General features: G+C 49.7%; 1 protein-coding gene across 1 annotated transcript in view; it reads right to left on the bottom strand.

Annotated features, from left to right (window-relative positions):
* The window catches only part of LOC133141767 (interferon-induced very large GTPase 1-like), an 83,538-nt gene that overhangs the window by 38,732 nt on the left and 32,221 nt on the right, over nt 1-12,585 (bottom strand).

Raw genomic sequence — 12,585 nt, 5'->3', positions numbered from 1 at the left:
TGGTTGTCTGTGGTCTTCTCCCGATTCTCAGAATCTGCACCTGAGATGCTCAAAGACAGACCACAGTCCAAGGAAGGGTCCCAAACCCTTAACATCCACCCCAAGTAAAATGTTTCATTTTAAAAAACAGTTTCTTTAAAGCAGGGCGCCATGGATGGTGCAGTGGGTAGCACTGCCACCTCACAGCAAGGAGGTCTGGGTTTGTAATCCCAGTCGACCGGGGCCTTTCTGTTTGGAGTTTGCATGTTCTCCCAGTGTTTATGTGGTTTTCCTCCCACAGTCCAAAGACATGCAGGTTAGGCTGATTGGAGAGTCTAAATTGCCCGTGGGTATGAGTGTGTGAGTGAATTGTGTGTGTGCCCTGCAATGGACTGGCGACCTGTCCAGGGTGTATTCCTGCCTTTCGCCCAATGTATGATAGGCTCCAGCCCCCTGCGACCCTGTTTAGGATAAGCGGGTTAAGATAAAAGATGGATGGATGGATGGAGTTTCTTTAAAGCACTGCAATGGTGCACAGCTAAGCACTAGTGGCTCAGCTAAGCACCATATAAGACATGGCTAAGCATCACAGTGGCGCTGTTATGATCTGTGTTTTCTGTATCTGTATTTTGTAAGTCCTCAGAATATTTGCCTCTGTGCTTCCAGAAGTCAGTCAGTTCATTCCTTATCATTTGTTTCACCTGTGTTCCACTCCCTGATTATTGTACTCACCGGATTCTTGTTTCCTCTCGTTATGTCCCGACATACACCTGTCTGTTTTGTGTCGTATTTGCCAGATTGTCATGTGCTTCCGCGATACTTTCCAGTGTTTTTTCCTGTCTGATTACCTGTGTATCGACCTGTTTGGCTTTCGACTTCTGAGTCCTGGATTACCCTTCTCTTCGTCTTTGACCCGCTGTGTTTGGACTCCCTTTGATTTAATGGTTTGTGTTTTTGGTTTTCGATTCTGTTTATCCCCCAGTTTGGACTACATCATTGTTTTTGTTGTATCTGTTTGCCTGGCTATCAGACCCCTGCTTGGAGTATCGTTTAAGAACTGTTTATTCTCTACTACACCTGTTTGCTGGTTCTCGACTGGCTTGTCTACTCTGCCTCAAAGTTAATAAAGAATTTAACTTGAACTTCTGTGGTCTCGCTATTGGGTTTGTTGTTCTGAAGCCTGACAGGCACAGGGCATCACACTTTCGTTCGTTGCAGTTGCACACCGAGGACCAGTCCTGCCAGATCTGAGTATGGCATAATTGAGCCGCTGCTCTGAAGGAGGGACTTGGTGGGGAGGTTCGCTGCATATGAGCACTCCTGATCACCTCACAATCATAGTCTGGGGCTTGAGTTAATGCATGGGCGATTGAAATAAACAGCCTCAACTTCACTTGTGTGTGTGTGGTCATCAGTGTGGGTGTGCCTATTAGAGTGGGTGTGGCTCTCACTGACTGGGTGCTCAGGTGTTTCCTGTTGGTCAGAGTCTAACAGAGTGGGGCAAAACGCAAACAGAACAGCAGTCACAATGTAGGCAGATTCCTACAGCCATATACTGTATAGTCACAGCCGCCAGCTTCAGTGAAACACAGCCAGTGCTGTAGCAGTCAGCTGAAGATGTTATGGGCATCCTATAAATGTTCAGTCATGGTAACCTTTTCTTCATTTGAAGCATAAAACATTGGAAAAACAAATATTCTTTAAAAAACAGCCTTTATCATTGATGATGGAAAAAACAAAGAAGACATTTTGCATATTGTCAGCACAATCGAGCACTACTGCAAAATAAACCTAAATCATTGTCTTTTATCTTGGCGAGTACATTACCTAATTTACCCATTCGGGCAGCCATCTAAACTGTTAAGTTGAAATTGCTACTGCTTTGACTAGTTTAGCAAGTTGGGTGAATGATAGCTCGCTAAGTAATGACATGAAAATAAAGCTAGGGGGGCTGGTTATTAACTAGCATGCTCGGTTTACCTGGGACAGGTTTCCTTGCAGAGCACAGTTCGTAGCCACATTCACTGCAGAACTTGTCATTCTGCCCACAGTCACTGCTGCATTTGGGGCACTCCATCGGCATCCGTCTGGGCAAACGTAACATAACAAAACATAACATAATGATGAGAACAGGCCATTCAACCCAGCAATGCTCACCTTTACCAAACCCTAAAGTGTACCTACTGCTTAGTTTGCCTAAAAGCTAGATAGTATCTAACCCTATCAAGCCTGAAAACCTTCCAGTGTTTCTGCCTCCACTATATGTCCTGGCATGCTACTCCACACAGTGACCACTGTGTGAAAAAATACTTCGTAATATCTGTGGTGGCACCCCTGCTCCTGAATGTTGTGCCACGTGGGTGGAGAACCCTGGAGGGGCCCGTGCAGGTCAACCGTGCAGACGTCACGCATTGGGAGAGGTGTGCGAAGGGGTATATCTGCCTAGAGAGGTGATGGGGAGATCAGCACCTTGGAGAGAGATCCCTCTACCTGCGGTCCAGGACCCCGGCCAGCGCACGTGAGTGAGCAGAGTGGAAAATCACTGACTCAGCTGCAGCCTCTTTTCCTAATGAGCAGGGAATGGGATTTAAGGCGCGGTCGAGGCTGCAGCCAGTCTCAGTTGGTGCCATTCCTGAGCGTGTGAGAGTGTGGAAGGCAGAGAGAGGAAGGCAGAGAGAGGAAGGCAGAGAGAGGAAGGCAGAGAGAGGAAGGAAGAGAGAGGAAGGACCTGCAACGCCCAGCCATACTGAACCTGAGGAAGACCCCACCTTCACGGACGGCAACACCGAAGACCTGGAAACGGACGCCGGTCACGTGAGCCAAATAAATTCCCTTCCTATTCACCCCCTGTCTTTGTGTTTCCCGCCAGCCCTGACGCGGCCGAAGAGGGGAGGAGGGAGGAAGCCCTGGAAAATACCCCGGTCTGGGAAGAATCTTCGTTTATTTTTTGCCTAAACGGCCCCTTTGATTTCTCCAGTTTTCCCCTACCCTTGCCCTGAGGGGGGGCGCTATCACCGATACCCCGGAAAAAAAAAACACAGAAAAAATAAAAAGAAGTATTTTTTCTGACATCTGCTATCTCCTGTGTTGGTTCCTAGCTGTGCCCACTCTCTGCACCTCAGGATCCACCCCGAGGCACCACATATGGTGGAGAATGCGGGCATACTGATGCGACGCTGTGGAAGCTGATCTGGGCCGAAGAACCAACACGGGTGAGAACTGAGAGTGAATGGAAGCCACACCCCCTGGGGAAGAGCGAAGAAGGAGACGATTGGCTGCCCCTACCCTCGCTGAGATGCAAGAAGCGGAAGCAGAAGAGGGCTCCCGAGGGATGATGGAAGCGGCCATCACGGAGCTGGCGAGGTCCCAGCGGGCCCTGCAGGAAGCGGTGGTCGAACTCTGCCGCCTATCCCCCCGTGACGGATCGAGACGAACCCCCCGAGATGCGTTGACAAAGATGACAGCCGATGATGACGTTGAGGCGTACCTCCAGGTGTTTGAGCGCGCCGCTCAACGTGAAGAATGGCCACAGGCAGCCTGGGCGGCCATACTAGCCCCCTTCTTGACGGGGGAGGCCCAACAGGCCTATCGAGATATGGACATGGCTGACGCCACCGACTACCTCAAGTTGAGGAGAGCCATCCTAGCCCAATATGGGTTCAGCCTACCTGCCCGAGCCCAGCGATACCACGAATGGGCCTATGATGCCTCCCAGCCTGCCCGGTCCCAAATCGCCGCCCTGACCCGCCTGACCAAGAGCTGGCTGGCCGAGGGAGAGGGGCCACCCCTGTTGGAGAGGGTGGTGTTGGACAGATGCACCCGCGCTCTACCCAGGGAAGCCAAGTGGGATATAGCCCAGGTGGGACCCACCTCCGTAGAACTGCTACTGGGCCTCCTCGAAAACCATCAGGTCACTCAGAAGATGCTCCAACCTGAACGCACCAAAACCCCGAGCCGCCCAGTTAGGTGCCCAGCACAGGTGAAGCACCCACCAGCCCGCCCTGACCCAAATCGGCGGGGCAGACCTGACGCAGGGAGACCACGGCCGGAGTGGAGATGCTATAACTGTGGAGAGGAGGGGCATCTAGCCAGGAACTGCCCCGGGAGGGAGGTGTCCAGGCCCACCGCCAGGGGTCCGAGCAGCCCAGCGCACCCCTACCAGAGTACGGAGGCCCCCAGGTTCCCGATACGAGTAGGGGGACAGGACACTGTAGCAGTGCTGGATTCGGGCAGCGCCATCACCTTGGTAAGACCAGAGTTTGCGGGAGAAAAGAGGGGTGAAGAGGTGGCCGTGGCGTGTATCCATGGGGACACCAGAGAATACCCCACGGTGTGGGTCAACCTAATCACACCACGGGGGACGCACGCGGTAAGAGCGGGGGTTGTACCAAATTTACCCGTACCTGTACTAATGGGAAGAGACTGCCCTTTGTTCCAGACTTATTGGGAGGAGGGGCCCCGGCCTCTGAGGGAGACGAGGCCACGACGGCCCCGCCGGGCTGCCCGCCGGGCTGCCCGCCAGAACCCCCTACCAGTCTGGGCCGCGACGTCTGGGGACAGTGAAGGAGAGGCCCTGCCACCTGAGAGGGAACGCCAACCCAGCACCCCGGCCACCAGTGGAACCATCACTGCGTCCGAGAAAGAGCTTGGGGAGGCCCTGCCCCCGGAGAGAGATGTCTGTCTAGCCTTCTCGGAGGGCCCCCAAGAGGTGTGCGAGGAGGCCGAAGCACCCACCCGTTTTGGCACTGCCCAACTACACGAGCCAAAGTTCGCTCAGGCCTGGAGAGATGCCCGAGACATTAACGGGGTACCACAAGAGCCGGTGAGTACACTATCGTATCTCTTCTTCAGGGTAAAACAAGACCTGCTCTATCGAGTCTGTAACCCACAGGGGGAGGAAGTGGAACAGCTGCTCGTCCCTCAACCGTTTGTGCCCCGAGTCCTCTACTTGGGTCATACTCACCTGCTGGGAGCCCATCTGGGGATGGAGAAGACCTACGAGAGGATCCTGGCAAGATTCTATTGGCCCGGGGTGAAAAAGGCTGTGGAGGACTACTGCCGACACTGTGCCGTGTGCCAACTCCACAGCCCTAAGGTAACCCTTCGGAACCCACTAATACCCCTGCCAATAATTGACGTTCCCTTCAGGAGGATTGCGATGGACATCGTGGGGCCCTTACCGAAGTCCAGCCGGGGACATCGGTACATCCTCGTAATCCTGGATTATGCAACCCGCTACCCAGAAGCCGTCCCGCTCAGGACCGCGACCGGTTGCCAGGGAGTTGTTCCTGCTTTTTAGCAGGGTCGGAATAGCGGAGGAACTCCTGACAGACCAAGGATCGTGCTTCATGTCGGGAGTCCTAAAGGAGATGTGCCGGCTGCTACAAGTGACCCAACTACGAACCTCCGTCTACCACCCCCAAACCGACAGACTAGTGGAGAGATTCAATCAGACCCTCAAAGCCATGCTGAGGAAGATGATTGAAATGGACGGTAAGGACTGGGACCAGCTCTTACCCTATCTTCTCTTCTCAGTCCGAGAGGTACCCCAGAGCACCACCGGCTTTGCCCCTTTTCAACTGCTATACGGTAGACGACCCCGTGGATTACTGGACCTGGCGAAGGAAGCTTGGGAGCAGCAACCGTCCCGAACCCGCAGCCTGATCGAGCATGTGGAGCAGATGGACCGGCGGATGGCCCAGATCTGGCCCATGATGAGGGCCCACATGGAACGGGCACAACGGGAGCAAGCCAGGCTGTATAACCGGGGAGCCCAGGTGAGAGAATTCGCCCCAGGAGACAAGGTGTTGATTCTAGTCCCCACCAGTGAATGTAAATTTTTGGCCCAATGGCATGGGCCGTATGAGGTCGTGGAACGCACAGGACCTGTGAACTACCGAGTGAGACAGCCGGGGTGACGACACCGCCTCCAAATCTACCACGTCAACCTGATGAAGAGGTGGCATGAGCCACCCCCAGCTCCGACCCCAGTCCTCTCTGCCCAGTGGGTGCCCCCACCCACCCCTGACGTGAGTATTGGAGAGCAACTGAGCTCCCGCCAGCAGCAAGCGCTACGTGAGCTGGTGAATCGAAGCCGGGACATCTTCTCGACTATGCCCGGCCGCACCCACCTAATCGCCCACGACATCAGCACTGAACCTGGTAAGACATTAAAATTACGACCCTACCGAATCCCAGAAGCTTGCCGACACGCCATACAGGAGGAGGTGAAGAAAATGCTCGACCTCGGGGTTATTGAGGAAAGGCGCAGTGCCTGGTCCAGTCCCGTGGTGCTAGTCCCCAAGCTGGATGGAACCTGGTGGTTCTGTAATGACTTCCGCCGCCTGAACGACATCTCCCTGTGTGACGCGTACCCAATGCCGAGGGTGGACGAACTCATTGAGCGGCTGGGACCGGCCCGGTTCATCAGCACCCTGGACCTGACAAGGGTGTTTTGGCAAGTTCCCCTAACACCCCGTGCCAGGGAGAAGACGGCCTTCGCGACCCCGACGGGCCTCTACCAGTACACCGTCCTCCCCTTTGGCGTGCATGGAGCCCCGGCCACGTTCCAGAGGTTGATGGACCAGGTGTTGCGGCCCCACCAGAGGTATGCGGCCGCCTACCTGGATGACATCGTCATCCACAGCACCGACTGGGACAGCCATGTCGACAAAGTCGAAGCGGTGCTGAGGTCCCTGAGGGAGGCCGGGCTGACGGCTAACCCAGCAAAGTGCCGGCTCGGATTTAAGGAAGCTGCCTATCTGGGCCACACGGTCGGGAGGGGGCGGTGAAGCCCCAGTCGAACAAGGTCGACAGCATTGCCACCTGGCCCCAACCGGCTACAAAGAAACAGGTGAGAATGTTCCTGGGTCTGGTGGGTTACTATCGGCAGTTCATTCCGGAGTTTGCAGCACGAGCAGCCCCGCTACACGACCTCACCAAGAAGGAGCAGCCCAACCGGGTCCAATGGAACCCCCTCGCCGCTGCAGCCTTCCAAGACCTACGGGCCGCTCTAGGTGAGAAACCAGTCCTCATAACTCCCAACTTCCAGAAACCCTTCGTGCTGCACACCGACGCCTCGGAAGTGGGCCTGGGAGCGGTCCTGTCACAGATCCAGGATGGGGTGGAGCATCCAGTAACCTACATCAGCAGAAAACTCCTCGGCCATGAAAGGAATTATGCCACGGTCGAGAAGGAATGCCTCGCCATCAGATGGGCGGTAGGTAAATTACGATATTACCTACTTGACCGTGAGTTTCTGTTGGTGACCGATCATGCTCCCCTCAAATGGATGTACCTTAACCGAGACAGCAATGCCCGAGTAACCCGCTGGTTTTTAGAGTTGCAGCCCTACCGGTTCAAGGTGGAGCATCGCGCTGGGAAGCTGCACCAGAAAGCTGATGCGCTATCCAGGAGGGAGGATGGCCTAGGGGCAGACGCTCCCGCCCGGGGCTTGGAGCTGAGGGGGGGGGTATGTGGCACCCCTGCTCCTGAATGTTGTGCCACGTGGGTGGAGAACCCTGGAGGGGCCCGTGCAGGTCAACCGCGCAGACGTCACGCATTGGGAGAGGTGTGCGAAGGGGTATATCTGCCTAGAGAGGTGATGGGGAGATCAGCACCTTGGGGAGAGATCCCTCTACCTGCGGTCCAGCCAGCGCACGTGAGTGAGCAGAGTGGAAAATCACTGACTCAGCTGCAGCCTCTTTTCCTAATGAGCAGGGAATGGGATTTAAGGCGCGGTCGAGGCTGCAGCCAGTCTCAGTTGGTGCCATTCCTGAGCGTGTGAGAGTGTGGAAGGCAGAGAGAGGAAGGACCTGCAACGCCCAGCCATACTGAACCTGAGGAAGACCCCACCTTCACGGACGGCAACACCGAAGACCTGGAAACGGACGCCGGTCACGTGAGCCAGATAAATTCCCTTCCTATTCACCCCCTGTCTTTGTGTTTCCCGCCAGCCCTGACGCGGCCGAAGAGGGGAGGAGGGAGGAAGCCCTGGAAAATACCCCGGTCTGGGAAGAATCTTCGTTTATTTTTTGCCTAAACGGCCCCTTTGATTTCTCCAGTTTTCCCCTACCCTTGCCCTGAGGGGGGGCGCTATCACCGATACCCCAAAAAAAATAGAAGTATTTTTTCTGACATCTGCTATCTCCTGTGTTGGTTCCTAGCTGTGCCCACTCTCTGCACCTCAGGATCCACCCCGAGGCACCACACTGTGAAGAATTTATCCTTGGCCAATTTCCATAAATATCTCTCGTTGTGCTAACCAAACTCACCCTGAAGAGTCACCTGTAGTTCACTTTGTAAATTCCTTTAATGAATTTAAAAGCCTCAATCAAATCACCCCGAAGTCTTCCTTTACTAAGCTTAGAGTGAATAAGCATCTTAAGTCCTCAGTACTTTTATCTTTTATACATGGAATCAATCAGGGTTCCCTTCTTTGAACCTTTGTAATATCACAGTTACAGCAAGAAGAGTCAAAGCACCTTGTACAAAATGTAGAAATGTGAGGTTGGAGATGTAAAAGAAACCAGGTAATTCCCTTCCAAGAAAAGTAAACCGAAAGTAATTCTTTGCATGTCTGAAAGCATTGAGACTACATTAATTTAGCAGACGGTGTGATCTAGAACAACTCACCTGGTTTTTCAGCAATGGTGCCAAACCAGACTATTAACAAGAAAAGACATGTTGCCAGACTCGCGGTTGCAGTTCGCTGCAGTTGCACACCGGGGACCGGGGTTCGATTCTCGGTCCTGCCAAAAGCCAAGTTTGGCCGGCTCATGTGGAGCAGCAATAATGGGCTCGCTGCTCCAGAGGGAGGGACTTGGCAGGGTTAGTAGATCGCCGCACAAAACAAGCACCTCGGGCGCCTCGGAATCATGGTTACAGCTTGGGAGGCGAGACGGCTTGAAGAAGGCGTGTCGCTCTCCCGTTGGCCGCCAAGGGACGGGGTGTGGGCGGTCTATCTAATACTAGCTCTAATTGAATCAGACGGGGTCCAATTGGCTACCAAATTGGGAGAAAAAGGGAAAAAATCTGATAAAAAAAAGAAAAGACATGTTGCATCACTAAAGTACAGAAATCTGAAGAGTCCTTGCAAATTGTGATTATCTTTCAATCATGAGGAGACAAAAGCTTCAGCAAGTGCAAGTGCAAGTAAACGGGTCTATTGAAAAATACATTGAAAATGTTGCTGTTGTCTCAATGGGCATTTAGAGTAAATACTGTCGCTGGTAAGAATAAGGCCAAACCACAAACAGAAAATCCAGTATTATGAAATAAGCTCAATCCAAACAGCAGCAAAGGGAAGTGAGGAGTTCATTGAGATAAGAAAATAAGACTAGAAATAAATGCAGATGTGGTCAATGTAGCTAAAACTACACACATATCTAGGTTGATATATAGAAGTTTATTTCAGATGTCTTGAGGGAAATCTCTGATATCAAATTATAGGAAGTGCTTTGTTGCAATTATTGCTGTAAGACCAGTTATTGAATTTAAGGGGGCAATTACTTTTTTATTCAACTTTTAATTGTTTGATAACTTTTTTCACTAAATCAATGAAACAATCATTTAAATATTTACTCAGATTCCCGTTGTCTAATATTACATTTTGTCTAAAGATCTGAAACCATTCGGTGTGAAAGATATGCAGTAATGGAGGATATCAGGAAGGGGGAGTTTTTACGGCACTGAATGCACATTCTCAGCTCAGGTATTTTCTGTTTAGCGTTGCATTAACACTGGGCATTTTCTGTGCATGTATGATAAGCTGTGAATAACACCAATGGCTGCCCTTGTTTAATTTGCCTCCCATGCCCAGCACAAAGTCCTGCACGGTCCTATGCTATAGTGATTGTCTGAAGCTGTTTATATTTATATTATATTAATGTTGTTTAATTTAGCTTCACTTACCTATAACATCTCTTCTGTAATCAGTTCAGCTGCAATGTTTTTTCTGTGAAAAATAAAGCAAAGTGTGAAGATGAAAGGAAACTGATGCTCCAAACTGAGTGCGTTTAACAATGACCCAACAGTTGACTGTTAGGCAATGTTCTGGTTTTGCAGTCTTTCTTCGAAGAGCAGGTGTGGCACCTCTTGGCTTTACTTCCTGTGCCTTTTGGTGGGAAAAGGACCAGATGCCTCTAGTGGTAAGATCTTCACAGTGAATGCTGTAGAGGATACATTTTCTAATCCTGTTATAAATTATAAAAGCTTTAAGAATTTTAAGTCCGTATAAACTGATACATTATGGCATTGTGCAAAACTGCTGTGGTGTGCTGCTAGGGAGTGCTAGATGTCTGTGAGACTTCCTCTTTCAGACCAGAAATCAAAATATGATTGGGTGAGAGGTTTTGCCAACTGAGAAATAAATGATGATAATACAAGAGGCAGTGGTTGACAACTAAAGAGATCCCAACGGGTATCAAACAGAATATAACGCTGGAATTATTCAACTAGTAAAACAAGTTGGATGAGAAAAAGGACAGCTACACAAGGTCTTTACATCCTAGATAAGAACTGAACCGCGGTATAGTAATGAATGACATGTTATCATACCTTATGGGAGGAAAGAGGTTTGTGGTTTGAAAGACATCAACTAAATTGGCAAAGTAATACACCCCCAATGTGTATGTGATAGAAACAGAACACGAAGGACAACTGCAGTGCAGGACAGAAGACCTTTGGGCAAGTGAACTCGTCAAAGCGCTTTGACGCAGGGGCATGCTGAATTACCTGTGGTGTTCTCATCAGCACTACAAGAGTGTCTAGAGGTGATTACATTTAGAACAGGAAAAATCATGCGGATCTAAAACGTTGATGATTTGTTTGTCTGTTCGCCAGAACGAAAAACATGCAAAGCAGTTTGACAATTAACATACTTTGCGGAGACAGGGAACAAAGTAAAACCAAACACAGTCCAGCTGGCACAATCTACAGTTAAACACCTGGGTCATAATGTCTCTGCAAAAGGGAAAACATTAGGTCATGAGAGAGTACAAGCAATTGCTGAAATACCTAAACTCACAACTATAAAGCAGGTCATGTCTTTGAATGACTGGCTACTGTAGGCAGTGGATCCCAGACTATGCTGAACTAACTCAACCCCTATGAAACATGACACATGGCCATAGCCTGACTGTGGTTTGGACAGAGGAAGCTGAATGCTCCTTCAAGAAAATAAAAAGAGAGTTACAGTAGGCCCCTACGTTGGGGCTACCTGACATGGAAAAAGCATTTATTCTGACAGGAGGAAAGCTGAGGCCTATCACACATTATTCAAATGCTTGGATGCTGGAGCAAGGGGACGTCCACCTTGGCAGTATAAAATAAAAAAGCAGGAAAATAAATAAATATAATAAAATAAGAACACACCCTTGTCGGTCACATGATTATCAGACAACACTTAAAGATCAAGAAAATTGACAAAAGAAAATGGCTACACCGAGACAGGCTTGAATACAGTGTCATGATTTTGTTCTTGCGCTCAGCATTTTACAGACTCCACCCGGACACTGGATGCGTTTAGCCGCCTGCAACTCTTTTAAACGGTGAGCCATGTGGTTATTAATTTACTTTGATATCAGCCCTGGCCTTCTTTATTATTATGCAAAATATTGAATGATTTTGGGGTATGTCTGAATTTATTCAGTAAGAGAGAAGGCCTGTTTAGTCTATAGCCTTTTTCATTTCACCAATGCTGTAATGATGCGTGTGTATGTGTGAGGAAGTGAGAAATAGAGAGAGGAATAGAAAGAGAAAGAGAAAGAGAGAAAGAGAGGGAGGTAGAGAGAAAGAAAGACTTTGCACACACGTTTTGAGATTGGAGCTGCGTTGGGGCTTGTGTGTTGGTTCTTGATGGCAAACTCATATCATCAAGCATAGATTGAATCACCAAATGTTAAAATCAAACGATGCACTGTATTAAACCCAGCAACTCTTCTCCCCACAGCAGATGATGGAGAACCACATGATTGTTTAGGAGTAATTGACCAAGTCCTGTCTCCCAGACCAGACCTCTCCTCCACCCAACTCCCTAATGCCAAGCTGGAAATAAGCAATAGTATACAGAGTTTCAGTGATCGCTTGTCTGGAGAGCAATTCTGCGCATTCTTTCATCTCTTTCCGTCAATCAATGCGAGTTTAGCTAAAACCTTTATTTGTCTCAAATTTTAAGTTACAGTTGCATCGTTTGTGGTTGACTATCATATCTTAGTTATATAGCCAGCTAGTTACATAGCCAAATAAGTTGCATGCTCATAATATAGTTGGTGTTAAACTTCAAGACAAAAAATATAAATAGTGTTGTGTAGCACACTAAAGTCAACATTTTCTTAGAATACTACGAAAAGACGGCAGGCTCTGTTGCGTTTGTCACTGTCAGCTTTTCAAAACAGTGAACTGCATAATAATGCTTTATATTACACGTTATATTCATAGACTGTGGGAACAGTGTTGTGGTTTGAGTTTGTTTGTTGCTGTAATTCCTCTCTTGACTGTTAGGAGTCTGAAATGACCGACTGCAGCTTTAACAGCTAAACTCTTTGCTAGTTACCGTCTTCAATCGGAACTACATGCCTCGCGACATTATATATATATATTTTTTAA

The sequence above is a fragment of the Conger conger genome, chromosome 12 (genome assembly GCF_963514075.1).
Source record: "Conger conger chromosome 12, fConCon1.1, whole genome shotgun sequence".
Taxonomy (NCBI): Eukaryota; Metazoa; Chordata; class Actinopteri; order Anguilliformes; family Congridae; genus Conger; species Conger conger.
Note: the sequence above shows the minus strand (reverse complement) of the source record. Positions and strands in the feature narration are given on the sequence as shown.